The sequence below is a fragment of the Heliconius melpomene genome, chromosome 20 (assembly GCF_056956725.1).
Source record: "Heliconius melpomene rosina isolate 202511_hmr_F chromosome 20, ASM5695672v1, whole genome shotgun sequence".
Taxonomy (NCBI): Eukaryota; Metazoa; Arthropoda; class Insecta; order Lepidoptera; family Nymphalidae; genus Heliconius; species Heliconius melpomene.
This window is the reverse complement of record NC_140408.1, coordinates 139,035-154,168: the sequence shown is the minus strand read 5'-3', so window position 1 is coordinate 154,168 and position 15,134 is coordinate 139,035. Positions and strand designations below refer to the sequence as shown.

At 36.5% G+C, this 15,134-nt stretch overlaps 1 protein-coding gene across 2 annotated transcripts in view; it reads right to left on the bottom strand.

The window, feature by feature from the left end:
• Positions 1-5,319, bottom strand: part of AstC-R2 (Allatostatin C receptor 2) — a 72,685-nt gene extending 67,366 nt beyond the window's left edge. For both annotated transcript variants that reach the window (XM_085204886.1, XM_085204887.1), the window contains exon 1: positions 5,065-5,319. The gene's annotated coding sequence lies outside the window, so the exon portion shown is untranslated. The remainder of the gene's footprint in view (positions 1-5,064) is intronic.
• Positions 5,320-15,134: the final 9,815 nt, after the last annotated feature.

Genomic DNA, 15,134 nt, shown 5'->3' with positions numbered 1-15,134 from the left:
GATGCCCGGGGGAAAGAAGCCAGGCGGGTGCGGCGGATCCACTATTATAAGCAAAATGTTGCGAGGCACGACGGACACGTGGTGGGCGGCGAACCGTTAATCCGCAAGGATTTTTTAGTACTGTAATTTTAAATCTGTGCTACTAATCTCTTTAAGTACTTATTAAAATATATTTAAATGACTATTTTTAGATAGTTAAATGACTATTTTTAAACGGAAGAAATTATAAACAAAAACCTACCTACTAATAACTACTATAAAAAATGTGAAACCAAATATATCGCGCTGAAATAATACATTCAACTCCAATTATCCAATACGTGCAAACGCATCTAAATCTTCGTTGCTATAGAGACAGGCGGGTTTTTTTTCGAGCTTGTGGTTAATGCTGTTAAAACAGCGACACCGGTTGGGTAGGCACTACGTGGCTGCCTGTGAGGAAAATTAAATAGAATGCATCGGCCGGGAATCGAACTCGGGCCGCCCGCGTGGCAGGCGAGCATTCTACCACTGAACCACCGATGACTGCTCATGACGCGCTTGTATAAATAAGCGTCGCGAGGCGCGTTTCGCAGCAAGGATGTTTTAGTATTTTAACAACTTCTAAAGTACTTATTAAAATGAAAAAACAGTAAAAGACAGTTCATCTACATTAAATCGCCAACGTAACTAATATACTTATTTATATGCTGAGAGTAAGGGATAAGTAAAACTTGAGTCGGCACAGCTGATGAGTCAACGGCGTGATGTGTCAACAATTAAATGCGTTTTTCTCTAAAACTATTCGCAATTTCGAAATTGTGTAAAAAGCAAATTTTATCTTCGTTTAACGTAGAAAATTAATAAAGTGTTTTAAAGGATAAGGATTAATACCATTATGGAAAAATATCCCTCACAATAAAAAATATATTGAAATTACTATTTTTAAACAGAAATATGATCACTACAAACGTGTAGTGATCATATTTCTGTTTAAAAATAACCTTAAAAGATAAAAATATGCTCTCGCGGACTTTTTTGTAGATCTTATCAAGAGGAACAATACTCCAGTACATTTTTTTCATGTAGTACTTACCACTAAAGCAGCGCATGCGCGAAAGTGTCTCAACGGGTAGGACTTTAGACACATTTATCGTATTTATGTTAATTTACATAAGAATGTACAAATAATAAACTATATATAAACCCTCCCTGAAAAATACTCGACCTAATGGTGAAAACCGCATAAAAATCCGTTGGGTGGTTAGAAGAAGAAGAAGAGTTAGAAAGTTCAGACAGACACGAAAAGCGACTTTGTTTTATAAGATACTAGCGGACGCGCGCAGCTTCGCTTGCCTATTTAAGGGTTTAATTCTAATAACCCATGAAACATGTGTTCAATAAAATATTTTTAAGTCTAAATTTCAAATTTTATAAAAATCGGTGGCGATTTAAATATTTTTCCATACAAACTTTCAACCCCTTATTGGCACCCTTAGGGGGTAAATTCTTGAAAACCATGAAACATGTGTTTAATTATATACGTTTAAGAGTCTGGATTTCAAATTTTATATAAATTGGTGACGATTTAAAAAAAACCTATACAAACTTTTAACCCCTTATTTGCACCCTTAGGGGGAGAATTCTAGAAAACGGTGGAAGACGTGTTCAATTAAATACTATTAAAAATCAAAATTTAAAATTTTATTAAAGTCAGTGCCGATTTAATTTTTTTTCCATACAAACTTTAAACCCCTATTTCACCCCTTTGGGGTTAAAATTATTCAAAATTCCTTCTTAGTGGATGTCCAGTTTACGAAAGTAAACTTTTGTCCAAATTTATCGTTTCTACCATCAGTGGTTACGGCTGTGCGTGCGTCTTACCTCAGTCAGTGAGGACAAGTCCTTTAATATATATATAGATAGGATATATAATATTTTAACGGACAAAAAGTAGGCAAAAAAAGCCTCAGAGATTTCAAATTATTTTCTTTTTTCCTTTAATACCAAGAAACGGTTTTCTCTTTGTTATTTTAAATAACAACACGTGTACAAATCAAAACTTTCTTTCAGACTAACTAGAACTAGTCGTAGCCCGCGACTTCGTGCCTGCCTTGCTACTAAACCAATTGTTTATTCGCGGTTATTCCAAGATAGCGCAATCTGGCCTCGCACGTCCCATGCCCACATGCCTACATGCTCACGTCCCCATACAAGTTGACGTAACGCCTCGTGCTACCAACAAATTGTAACACAAAACAAAAATCGTATAAGAATAATGGTGTTAGAAGCAATATTTTAATATGTAAAAGCCGTAATAAATCACTTAGTATTTGTGTACGCGTACATGACGTGCGCGCGCCCCTCTACTGACTACTCACTAATGAAATGGTTTTCAACGGACTATTATTCGTAGACTATAGAAGAGAACAGCACCCGTTGGTTCTTGACCTTGGTGTTAAAAAAGATGGCACTTAATACATACAATTACTTTTAACGGATTAATGTTTTGTGATGGTGTGGAGATTTATTTATGAAATTATTTATATTATAATCTTTAATCATTTGAAAAAGCCAATAAGTATTTAACGCAAATACGACGGTTGTGGATTCGATTCCCACTTGAGGTAATGAGTTCTCATTATCTCACCGCTAATCTCATTGGGCAATCAATCAATCAAAATTGGGCGGTGCGTGCGTTGTGCGGGATACAGCGTGAAACTATTATTTTGTCTTTACTTTATACTTATATCAGTAAAATAGTCATTTAGGTTTAAAATATATAAAATCCCGTTGAGTTTCTTGCGCGGGTTCTTCTCAGGTCTGAGGCACTAACTTTAGTGATCTGGTGGTAAATTATTTGACGATCAAAAAATGAAGCATGTAACTTTTTATTTGGAATAAAAATATTATGAATTGAATAGAATTGAGTGTTATTTTGTCGTGTTTACGACTCTAGAGTATTTGATGTCTCATTCGAGATTCAAGTAAACAAATTTTATTTATATTATACACATAAGAGGAGACGAAGTGCTCTATAATAATAAGCTGTATACAATTTTGTTTTTTTTTGTTATCTTCAAGGTTTTTCTTTGCCATTTATCATTTTTGTACTATATATTAAAAAAAAAGTATAAAAGCAGGTTTTAAGCGATATTGTGTTTTATGTTCATGCTGTATCCTGCGTACAGTACCTATACTCGTACGTACAGGGTAGACAGAGGGAGCATAGTTAAGACACTCCGTTCTCCGCGCACCGCCCTCATTTTTGAGACATTGGCTGTTGAGTGGCGAAACATTGTATTTTTTCTTTTTCTTAAAAGAATCAGGAAATTAAAATAATTCATTCCCTTGAGTGTGAGTCGAAACCATGACGAATGAGTTTACAGCCACATGCTGTGCCGCTGCGCCCGGATGGCCTCCGCTTAAAATGTATATGTACCTACTTTTAAAAATAATTAAATAAATAAAGGGTACCCAAAGAAAGTCACTCCAGTTTTCGTTTTTGTCGTTTTCAAAGACCAAGTGAAAGAGATATTAAATATAAGGGAATAAAATATTTAAAATATTATGAAAATTATATAAAACGGGATTCGAACCCAGTGCTATCGCGTGTTCAATTAGACAATCGTTCTCACTACGCTGGCAACTTTGTATCCCTAATTTGCTGGTAAATGATAGTAATTTTGCTCAATCGCTTAGTATGAAAATTTAGGGTCGAGGAAGTAATAAGTGCGGTAAATTAAGCTCGGGGCCGATACATACGTTTACAATTCACGTTTATGTCGACTAAATCGATTTGACGCGCCTGCTCTGTAAGTTATGTACATTAGTGAATCTCGTTAGTAGGAGGTCGTAGGTTTAATTCCTACTTAAAACAAATAATTCTGTATTGAGTAAATATTACTATGTTTAGGTAGATTTTTGTAGAATGACCATCTGCTCTCTTATTGCCACTTTAGGCATAGCAGGGTAGGCAGAAGGAACCTAGTGTTAAGATACTTCGTTCCCATTTTTCCGCCATATTTGGAGGCGTTCCGTGTTGAATGGCAGAACGCTGCGCTTTGCCTCGACACCGAAGCGAAGAGAATATAAGAGAATATAAATTTAAATAAATATTTCATTTTCCTCGAGTGAAGATCGAAACCAACTAGTCGCTTTTACAGTCACACTTTGTGACCCAGTGCCATGGTCTCTTATGCAGATAATTAAATTTTTGATTAATTCATGAACATCAAAAAATATTATGGAATATTACTATACTCCAGAATAATCGTTAATTACAGACAAGCTCATACAGATTAATATTGATTTTTTAAGATAACATTATCATTGTACTATCGGTTTCTTCAAATATTGGTAAGAATGCGAGATCACGTGTTTACTATTGAAATATGAAACAGATCAAGTAGAATTAGAAATTATATTTAAGTCTTAAAACTTTTTTTTCGGAACTAGCCTTACCTCTTAGTTGTGTAAACAAATATTTATTTTATATATTAATCTTACAAAGAAGATTTTGTTCGGTTGAATGCGATAATCTCCAAAACGACTGATTGGAATTTAAACTCACTTTTTGTGATGGATAGAGAGAGAGCAGCCTACTGCACTTGCGATCAAAGTTCACGCTAAACATTACAGATGATTTCAGTTTCTCGTTGTATCCTGCATGTAGCAGGGTAATGTTTAGATACTCCGCTTCTTCTTTTTCGTCAAATTCTGAAGGCATTGCGTGTTGAGTGACGGATCTCAGCGCCGCGCTTCGCCTCAACACCAAAAAATAAAAATCTCAAATATTTCATTTCCTCGTGTAGGAATCAAACCCACTACCTGTCGCGTTTACAGTCACACGCTTGTGCCTCTGGGTCATGATTGGCCTTCAAATTATTTTTTATATTGGTGATTTTTTTTATATTGGTATATACAAATATATTATTTTTGCACTATTTGAACAAGTAATATGGCAAGTCAAGCAAAAACTTAGTAGCGAGTGATATTTAAATGGACTAACAATATAAACATAAATATTTTTCCTTTACTAAACCTCCTTTTAAAGAAACCAATGTAAAAAGAAAAATTACTTACAGTATTATCCAGCTTTCCAATAGTACAAGATACAAAAGTTAAGACAAATCACTATCACTAAACATTTTAAACTTTTAGTTTATAATAATCATTATCTAAATATTTAAAATCTAGGATTTAAACACGATTTAAAAAATCATTATCTTATCTATTATATTGGCTACAGAAGTCCAAATCGAATAAAGTTTCTACACTGGAGGTACAACGAACCACGCGTCTACACTGTGCAAGCGCGACGCGCGAACTGATTGTGGAATGTAGACGCAAAGTTCGTAGAGGTCTCGCAGCGACGTGTCGTAGCGTCCCGTAGCACTCGGTGTTAGTTGCCATACTCCTCAGACACGACGAGAGACGAGTATATTCGGTAGGTCTGCCTCTATCAGTAGTAATCAGTATTCATCATCAGTAATCAGTAGTAAGTCCTTAATTTTCAAGTTTCTGCCACCGACCCATATTTTTAATAACCATTTTAGTAATTTAAGAACTTTGAATACTAGTCAAAAACTGATCCATTATATTATTAAACACTACAAGTCCGGCGCGCGACTTCATCCGCTTGATCTATACGAATATTTACATATTTAATATTATTTAAGTGTATTTGGGGGGCTATACTGTTTATACAGTTAATAAATCGTAATTCATACTTTTTTGGATTTAATTTGATTTTATAATAAAATAGTAGATATTTAATAGAAAATTGCTTAGTTATTGTAGAAAAGAAAACAACAGCATTTATAAAGAAAAAGATTATTTCAATGAATTCTCGATAACCGTGTGCTGTACCTTCACTACACGACTGCTATAAAAATAATCTTCTAAATACATGTTTCATTTGGAACAATATTTCTATTAAAGTTAAATATACAATAGTTATATGAAATATTAAACAATATGAGACCGTCGTGGTGCAGCGGCACAGCGTCTTACAGTAAACGCGATGGTTATGGGTTCCATTCACTCTCGACTCGTCGAGAGCAATAAGACAACGCAATGTCTCCAACATTGGGCGGTGGTTGAAGAACGAAGTCTATTAACACCATGTTTCCTCTGATTATCCTGCTCTCAGCCGGCTGTCTGCAGAATACCTCGTTAAACTAAAAGAATAATCCATAACAATTCACTATTATCATATGAAATAAAGCTATTTGAAAGGAGTTCCAGATAAAACATAATAACATGTAAAAGGTACGTGAGCGCCGATCGCACAATGCAAGTCTCGTTTCTTTCTTCAATCTATGCTAATTCTGTTTATTTTTGTATTCACAACACGCGCCCGACATTTTACATTCAACTTCATTCTTTTCATTATATTTTATTTGTATATGTTTTTATGAATATTGTGAAATGTCACTTTCAGTTACTCTTAAACAATAACAATGTTTATTAAAATATATATTATAACAATACTAGGTTTTACCTTCAGCTTCGCCCGCGTGTTCAAATGGAGGTAACCAACGGTTGTGTATGACACATGCCACGTTGTTGCTACCCGAGGCGACTGACCGCAGCTCAGGTAGTGTGGGTTCGTTTCGCTTCATACGTTGAAATGTTTAACGTGATGTTATATAGCCTGTAGCATTGCTCCGAAAAAAGTTTTTAATATTTTTATCGATCCTGAGATTGGTCCGTTCAAATTGTTTAGTTATAGATATTACTAACTGCGAACACACTTGAAACATATTTTTAGGTGTTATAATAACACACTTAAAAGATCAAAATAAGTGGTATTCAAACCCGTGCCTTTTTGGATCAGCTCGCTTGCCCATCAAGCAAAACGATCCTACATACCTTAATCGGGGTCGAACCCACAACCATTGTAAGTAGAATCAGAATCATTATGTAATTTTGAAAATGATGATAACGCCCTCTAGCAGTTAGATGACACTAAACCGCAATAAGAAGTTAGGAGATACTTACGAGTGAAGCAAATTTATTAAAATGAATCCGCTACACAAAGTCATAAAGGCGTAATGTCGTCAACACTTCGACCGACGCACGGCTAATACAACTCTTGATAATATTTTTATGAGTTTTTATTCTATAAAAAAATGTTATTTACATTATTACCTTGTTGTGTATCTTAGAAATATATACGTTAAGTGGTTATTAGTGGTTAATTGTGACAAATAATTATGTTATAGACTAGAGGCGGTCTGAATGAAAGCGCCGGTCGTGGGTTTGATGCCCACTCTCCGTAATTACTTATTTTTATTTTCTAGCTCTGGCGTGGCGTTGAGTTCCACCAAGCAATTTCTCAAAAATTTGACGGTACGTGGGGAAAGAAATCTAAGCACAATCCTTCTTCCTACCCTGATATATGGACACAGTGAGAGCTGAACTTATTTGAAATAAATCGATTCCAAGTTTGTGTTCAGCATTTGTTGTTAATCATTTATCTAAATTGAATTTTCAAATTTCTCTTAAAAGGTAAGTAAGTAGGTACTATCTAAGTTACTCATAGAATCTCAAGTGTCTTTCAGCGACACGCCATTACCGCTCATAACGCCTTCATGTAAATACCACTGTTGCTAAACAGCTAATAGACATTGTAAAGACAATTTTTTGTGTACTTAATGTCTCAGAACGCCGTTTGTTGCGGCGGTCTCGTGTCGTATGATCTAGCATTTAATAGACTGTAGGTATCCTCGTTAAGACGAAAAAGTCGTAGTAAATTAGCATAACTCAGTGATTATGAAACTTTACTTTGTCTTTTTTTTAGTTCATTTATTTTATTTTTTATCTTTAAGCTAGCTGAGTAACTGCGTTTAAAAGTAATAAAAAGTTAGTAATTTTTGATTCTCTTTCAAGATTTATAACGTAATGAGAACACAAACATGAATATTTATCTATACTAATATAATAAAGCGGAAGAGTTTGTTTGTTTGTTTGTTTGTTTGTTTGTTTGAACGCTAAGATCTCTGGATCTACTGGTCCGATTTTCATTGTTTTTGTTTTGTATGAAAGCTGCATTCTTCAGAAGTGCTATAGGCTATATAACATTACATTACACATATATACTAATATATTTTAAAGTACATTCTAATTTGACATGCAATTTATTCTGCCATATTAATAACAACCGTCGTTGCTACGCGACCGCTACCGCGACGTTTTGATATTCATCCTTATATCCTTATGAAAATAAATATAATAGTCACTTTTAGCATTTTATCTAGATTGAAATTATAGTTTACTGTATAACATACTAATAAGTAATTAAGGAGATGTCACTGATTCCAAATGACCTAGCCACCTAGCGGGCGGCACAGTATGACCGACGCGAACGGGCAGATGACGTTGACGGTTTTATAAATTTTCATACATTTTCGAACTTTATTTGTTGTTTATAATTAATTTAAAATACACTTTGATTCTCTTCTTATTTTATTTGATATTGCCCGCTAAAATTATCCTACTTAATAGAGAGAAATGTTTAGTTATTTCGTAGAGTTGATATCTATGTACGCACGTACGGAAAACTTTAGGTACTTTTTCTAATATTAAGAATACCTATCCTTTAGTTACTTTTAATCCTTTTGTTAGTTCATTTCAATAACTCAGATATTTTTTTCTAATAATGTGTATCTACTTATTATTCTTTTTGATTATTTGAGCTTATATTTTCTTACTAATTCTATTGAGAATTGAAAATAATTTCATGAATATATTTAATAAATATTCTTATAGTTGAAGCAGGCGTAGCCGCGTCCGGGTCCACTAGTGTTTATATAATTTTCTGCATTTTTCGCATGCTACTTGGTATAATAAAACAACGTCTCTTTTCAATGACAGCTAATAAACAGTCACTTGTTTATTTATTTTTCTTTTTATTTTAGATATCATTACAACACTTGGAATCACAACTAACGTATACCTAGTTATGTTGCCTCATGGCGTGAGAACGGTACCGGTAGGCGCCTAATCAGCGTTCGGCGTATGTAACGCGAATCCCCTCATGCCATGGGAAACAAACGTAGTGTTTTAGTATTAATTATTCTATATTTTATTCTTTAGTCGATTAGAGCATGCACTTCTGCTCGGTCGATTCACTAGTTAAGTTAATTTTAAGTTAGTTATAATAATATACATCTTTGTTCTTATTTTAATTAAAGTAAATTTAAATATAACTTTCTTAGTTATTTTAAAAAGCCCACTCGCGCTCCCGTAAATATGTTATCTTGCACATAGCTACTATAAATATATCAAAATAAAAACAATAACTATATTGGCACAAAGTAAACCATATCCCAACAGGTACAGGTATGTATGTCACTATTAAGTACCCAATGCTGATTGCTGACAGGTTTGATTCTTATTCAGGGGAATGACGTATTTTCATTTCCTCGCTCTGGCAACAAGACACAACGCGAGTTCTGCCACTGAACACGCGATCTGAAGACGCTTCATGTTGCAGCGCGCTCAGCTCTCTGCAGGCCTGCACTTATGTAGAGACACATGTACCTACATACAACTATAATATGTAGATATTGCAATTGAAATTCAATGCGAGTTAACACTCTCGTATATATTCACTGGACGCGCCGTCGTCCGTCCGTCCGTCCGTCTGTCCGTGACCTCTGTTGAGTGGTGACTGGTGGCCGGTGACACACTTGCATACACTCATAAACTTTGGTCAAAACAACTGTCCGTTGCTATTGAAGTTGTGATGTAATTGTGTATTACAGCATTAGTATGTAATAATAGCGCCTGAATAAGTAAAGGAAATGCGCTTGGAGCTCTGGATGCTGGAGACAAAGGCGTCTTTTAACGCAAAATGGAGAACATGGTCGCTAAAGTCAATCTACTAATGTTGCAGCAATATTGCATCCTAGTAATTCGCTAAAATGCTAATTCGTAACTGTTGTGTTGAACTAAAGGACACGCGGAATCTTGAGGCGGGGTTGTATTATTAAAACAGAGAAATGAGAATCCATTTCCCCAGGTGGGAATCGAACCCACAACAGTCGCGTTTAGTGGCAGACGTTGTACCGCTGCGTCACGACGGCCTCATAATTATGTTAGTTCATATATTAAATTGTATTTAGTAACAATATTCCTTTATATAAAGGCAAACAAAGCAATAAATATCAATGAATCTTATAATTATTCATTTAGAGTGGACTGTGGGTCCGGGGTGAGGCAGCGCGGCCGGGCTCTCCGACCGCAGTACATTTGAAGCTGTCAATGTGCAAGATGAGGCTTAAGATAGCGCATTAGAGATGAATGTTGATGGATTAAATTAAGATTGTATTTTGTATTATACTAGTGGTTGCCTCGACTTCGTCCGCGTGGTCAAAACCGAGGCAACCAACATTTTTTTCTCTATACCTAAATCGCCTTGTCCACCGCCCTCCCTCCAATATCATAGATACTGTGTCCTCACAGGACAACCCTTCTGCATCATACACACTCATAGTGTTGTGTGGCCACGCAGGGAACAAAGCACTTTCGTGTTGAACCAGTTTGTACGTCATCGTATGGTTTTGACTATCTATTGGTCGAAGAGGTACAAGATGTCTTTTTTGTGTATTTTTTCGAAACGCATACGATTGAGGATGTTTTGTCTTCAAAGTCATTACATCAGATATCGCTTAAACCAACTAAATAAGAAAATGGCCAACATGGCTTTGGATGAAATATCGTAGTTTAGCTGAAACGCCACCTGCCAAGATAAGGGTTGAGCGAGAGCCGTGGCGAGCTGACAGCCGAGAACGGATTGAAAATTGTCTACGAAAATTATTTATTTATTTATTTTATTATATATAATATATATATCAGCCTCCACTTGATGGAATTTTTTATTATTCATTAATCCTTCCTTCCTTCCTCCTGGCATTAATCCCGGCTATTGCCAGGGTCTGCCCTCCTACTCAACCCACTCCACTTTGCACGGTTTTTTGCGTCCTCGGTGGTTAGACCATTGGCTCTCATGTCCTGCATCACGACATCCAGCCAGCGCTTCCTTGGGCGTCCAGGAGGTCTCACTCCAGGAACTGATATAGCAAGGCACTTGCATCCGACATAGTTCTTAGGCCGGCGCGTAACGTGGCCAAACCATCTCAGGCGACGCACTTGGAGCTTATCCGCTACGTCACGGACCCTAAGACTACCTCGAATGAATGTGTTGCGTATGCGGTCAAACCGCGTTACGCCGCACATCCACCTCAGCATCTTCATTTCCGTGACGTGAAGCTCCTGAGTGTGCCGAGATAGTGCCGGCCAACATTCGCTGCCGTATAAAAGAACTGGTCGGACGATGCTCTTGTATATCAGCCCCTTGAGCTTGGGCGGTATTCTGCGGTCGCAGATCACACCAGTGACCTCCCGCCATTTGGCCCAGGCAGCGCTTATCCGCCCTTGGACATCGTGATCGATGCCTCCAGACTCGTGCATAACGGATCCAAGGTACCTGAACTTCTCCGACTTAACGGCTGGCTCAGGACCTATAAGGATGGTGCTCGAGTCCCGGCTCCCGCAGGCCCTGTACTCTGTCTGTCTTCGACACATTTAGTTTAAGACCGCCGTTCTCAAGAGTACCCTTCCAGAGGTTCACTTTACGCTCCAGCGTCAATCGGTTCTCTGCAACGAGTGCTATGTCGTCGGCATACATCATCAGCCATGGAGGCTGGTCCTGGATGTGAGCCGAGACAGTATCGAGCACTACATTGAATAAGAACGGACTAAGAGCCGAGCCCTGGTGAACCCCCACTGTAATCGGGAAGGGTCTAGTGTCGCCAACAGCAGTCCTAACCATAGAAGCGGGATCGTGGTACATGCCCCTGATAATCTCAATATAGGCCTCAGAGATCCCTTTGGATCGCAATGCCCACCAGATACACTGACGAGGCACACAGTCAAAGGCCTTCTGCAGATCTAAAAAGGCCAGATGCAGAGCTCTCCATTTTTCCCTGTATGCCTCCATCAAAGTTCTGAGGGCGAAAGTGGCGTCCATGGTGCCCGATCCTGGCTGAAATCCATATTGAGACTCAGAGATAGTACACTCTCGGCGGAGCCTGAGGTCGATCATGCGCTCGAAGAGCTTCATGGTATGACTCATAAGCTTAATGCCCCTATAACTACCACAATCTTGAACACTGCCCTTTCCTTTGTAAATAGGGGTAATGAAGCTAAGCCGCCACTGATGCGGCATCTTACCAGTGTTCAAGATATGGTTAAAAAGGTCAGTAAGCATGAGCACACCAAGAGAGCCCAACGATTTCCACGCTTCGATCGGAATGTCGTCAGGTCCCACCGCTTTTCCGTTCTTCATGCGTCGAAGGCAATTACGTGTTTCGTCAAGGGTTATTGGGGCAATAAGTCCGAGGTTAGGCAGTGGGTCGTGATGAAGACTGCATGGGTGCTGAGTATTCAGCAACTCCTGGAAGTAGCTTCTCCACCTCTCCTTCACAGAGGCATGACTACAGAGCAGCGTGCATTTTGCAATATCTTGCGTCACTTTATTCAAATTCAAATTCAAAATATTCTTTATTCAAATAAACTTTATAAGCACTTTTGAATCGTCGAATGTACATGTCAACAAAAAGCTACCACCGGTTCGGAAGGCAGTTCTGCTGAGAAGAGCCGGCAAGAAACTCAACAGTTGCTCTTTTTAAAGTCAATGGTATACTCGTATTTTACTATTACATTAGCTGGCAGCTGTCCTGCCTGACATTCAATAGACATTAATTCCATACATGCTTATCCTCTAAATATTCTTGAACAGTGTAATAAGCTTTACTTGTTAGAATTTTTTTTACAGATATTTTAAATTTTGGAAGTGGCAAACTAAGAATACACTGCGGAATTTTATTATATACACGTATACTCAGACCCATAAAGGATTTATTAACTTTTTGGAGGCGAAAACTTGGTGTAACAAGCTCATCTTTATTTCTCGTTTCTATCGTATGACTGTCGCTATTTTTTCTATGATAATGTATATTTTGTCGGACAAAGAGAATATTATAGTATAGAAATTGGGAAGCAACTGTAATAATACCTGCATCTTTGTAAACATCTCGCAGAGAATCTCGAGCTCTTAGATTATAAATATATTTTACGGCTCTTTTTTGGAGAATAAATATTGAATTGATATCTGAAGCACTGCCCCATAACAGCATTCCATAAGATAAAATACTATGGAAATAGCTAAAGTAGACTAGTCGGGCAGTTTCAACGTCCGTCATTTGTCTTACTTTCTTAATTGCGAACGCGGCAGAGCTGAGTTTATCTGCAAGTGCTTCCAGATGAGCGTTCCACTGGACTTTGGAATCTATAGTAACACCTAAGAAAATAGCTGATTCCGACACATTAAGAGGTTCTCCTTTAATTATTACATTAAAATGATGTTTTTTAACATTTGGTAAGGCAAACTCGATGCATTTCGTTTTTTTAGCATTTAACATTAGATTATTAACATCAAACCAACGAAGAATATGCGATAATGCACTATTCACTTCGTCATAGTTTATTATATTTCTGTCAACCTTAAATATTAAAGAGGTATCATCCGCGAAAAGTACAATATCACATAGGTTCTTCACATAAAAAGGCAGATCGTTAATATAAAGAAGAAATAAAAGAGGACCAAGTATAGATCCTTGTGGAACGCCCATCTTTAGAGGAGATCCAGATGATTTTACATTATTTATACTAACCGTCTGGATTCTTTGGTTTAGATATGAGGCAATAAGGTCAAGGGCAGTATCCTGTATACCATAATGTTTTAGTTTTAACAACAGAGTTACATGGTCTACGCAATCAAAGGCTTTGGATAAGTCACAAAACACTCCAATTGCATTTTGTGACCTCTCCCATGCGTCATAAATGTGCTTTAGGAGTGCGGCACCCGCATCCGTAGTGGACCTACCTTTGGTGAAACCATATTGCTCACTATGGAAACAATTGTTAATATTTAAGAAAATTGTGAGCTGGTTGAACATTATTTTTTCAAATATTTTACTTAAGGATGGCAAAACAGAAATCAGTCTGTAATTTCCAGGCTCAGATCTATCTCCACTTTTGTAAAGCGGCACTATTTTGCTATATTTCATTAAATCAGGAAAAGTACCGGATTCTACACAATTGTTAAAAATTAAAGCAAGATAAGGAGCAATATTAGGTATAATTGAATTAAAAACTTTAACAGACATGCCCCATAAGTCACCAGTTTTCTTTAAATTAAGGCTTTTAAAAGTTTTGACAATTTAATCTGGTGACACATTCTTAAACACAAAATTTTGTCTACAACTATTTACATTGGTTTTTAGTATTAATTCTGCTTCCGAAGGAGATGATGGCAGTGAACGTGTTACTTCAGTAGATATATCAGAAAAAAATTTTTGAAAAGTATTTGCCACTTCTAAATCTGAATTTCAGATTATATTATTAACTTTTAATTTAATAGGTTCACTGACAGCTCTAAATCTCCCAGTTACAGTAGTGATAGCATCCCATGTAGCTTTAATTTTATTATTAGAGTTCAAAATTTTTGCTCTTATATGCATAGACTTAGCCTGGACACATACCTTTTTAAATATTTTTGAATAATTTCTAACTTTTAACAAGAACGCCGGATCTTGTTTCCATTGCCTCATATTATATAATTCATATAGTTTATTTCTGCTTCGGTATATACCAACAGTTGCCCAGTCGCTAAAAGTTAACTTCGAGTTTTTATATATCTGTTTAACTTTAAAAATGTTATCAAACTCTGTAGTGAGTAAATTAAAAACTTTACAATATAGCTGATTCGGATTTAATCCGGTTATTTCTAAGTTTGCAATTTTTTCACTCACTTTATTATTAAAAAGATTAATTTTATTTTCAATAATTGGTCTAATTGATATTTGTTTACGTTCTGCGACTGTTTTATCTATTACCGAAAACATTTGACCACAATGATCCGAGCTAAGATTAGTAATAATTTGTTTTTCTACAGTCTCACAATGACAAAAAACATTATCTATACAAGTAGCGGACGTATTCGTTATACGAGTTGGTTCAGAGAAAATATTAAACAAATTAAAAGATTTAAATAAGTTCAAAAGACGAAGGCTTAATGATGT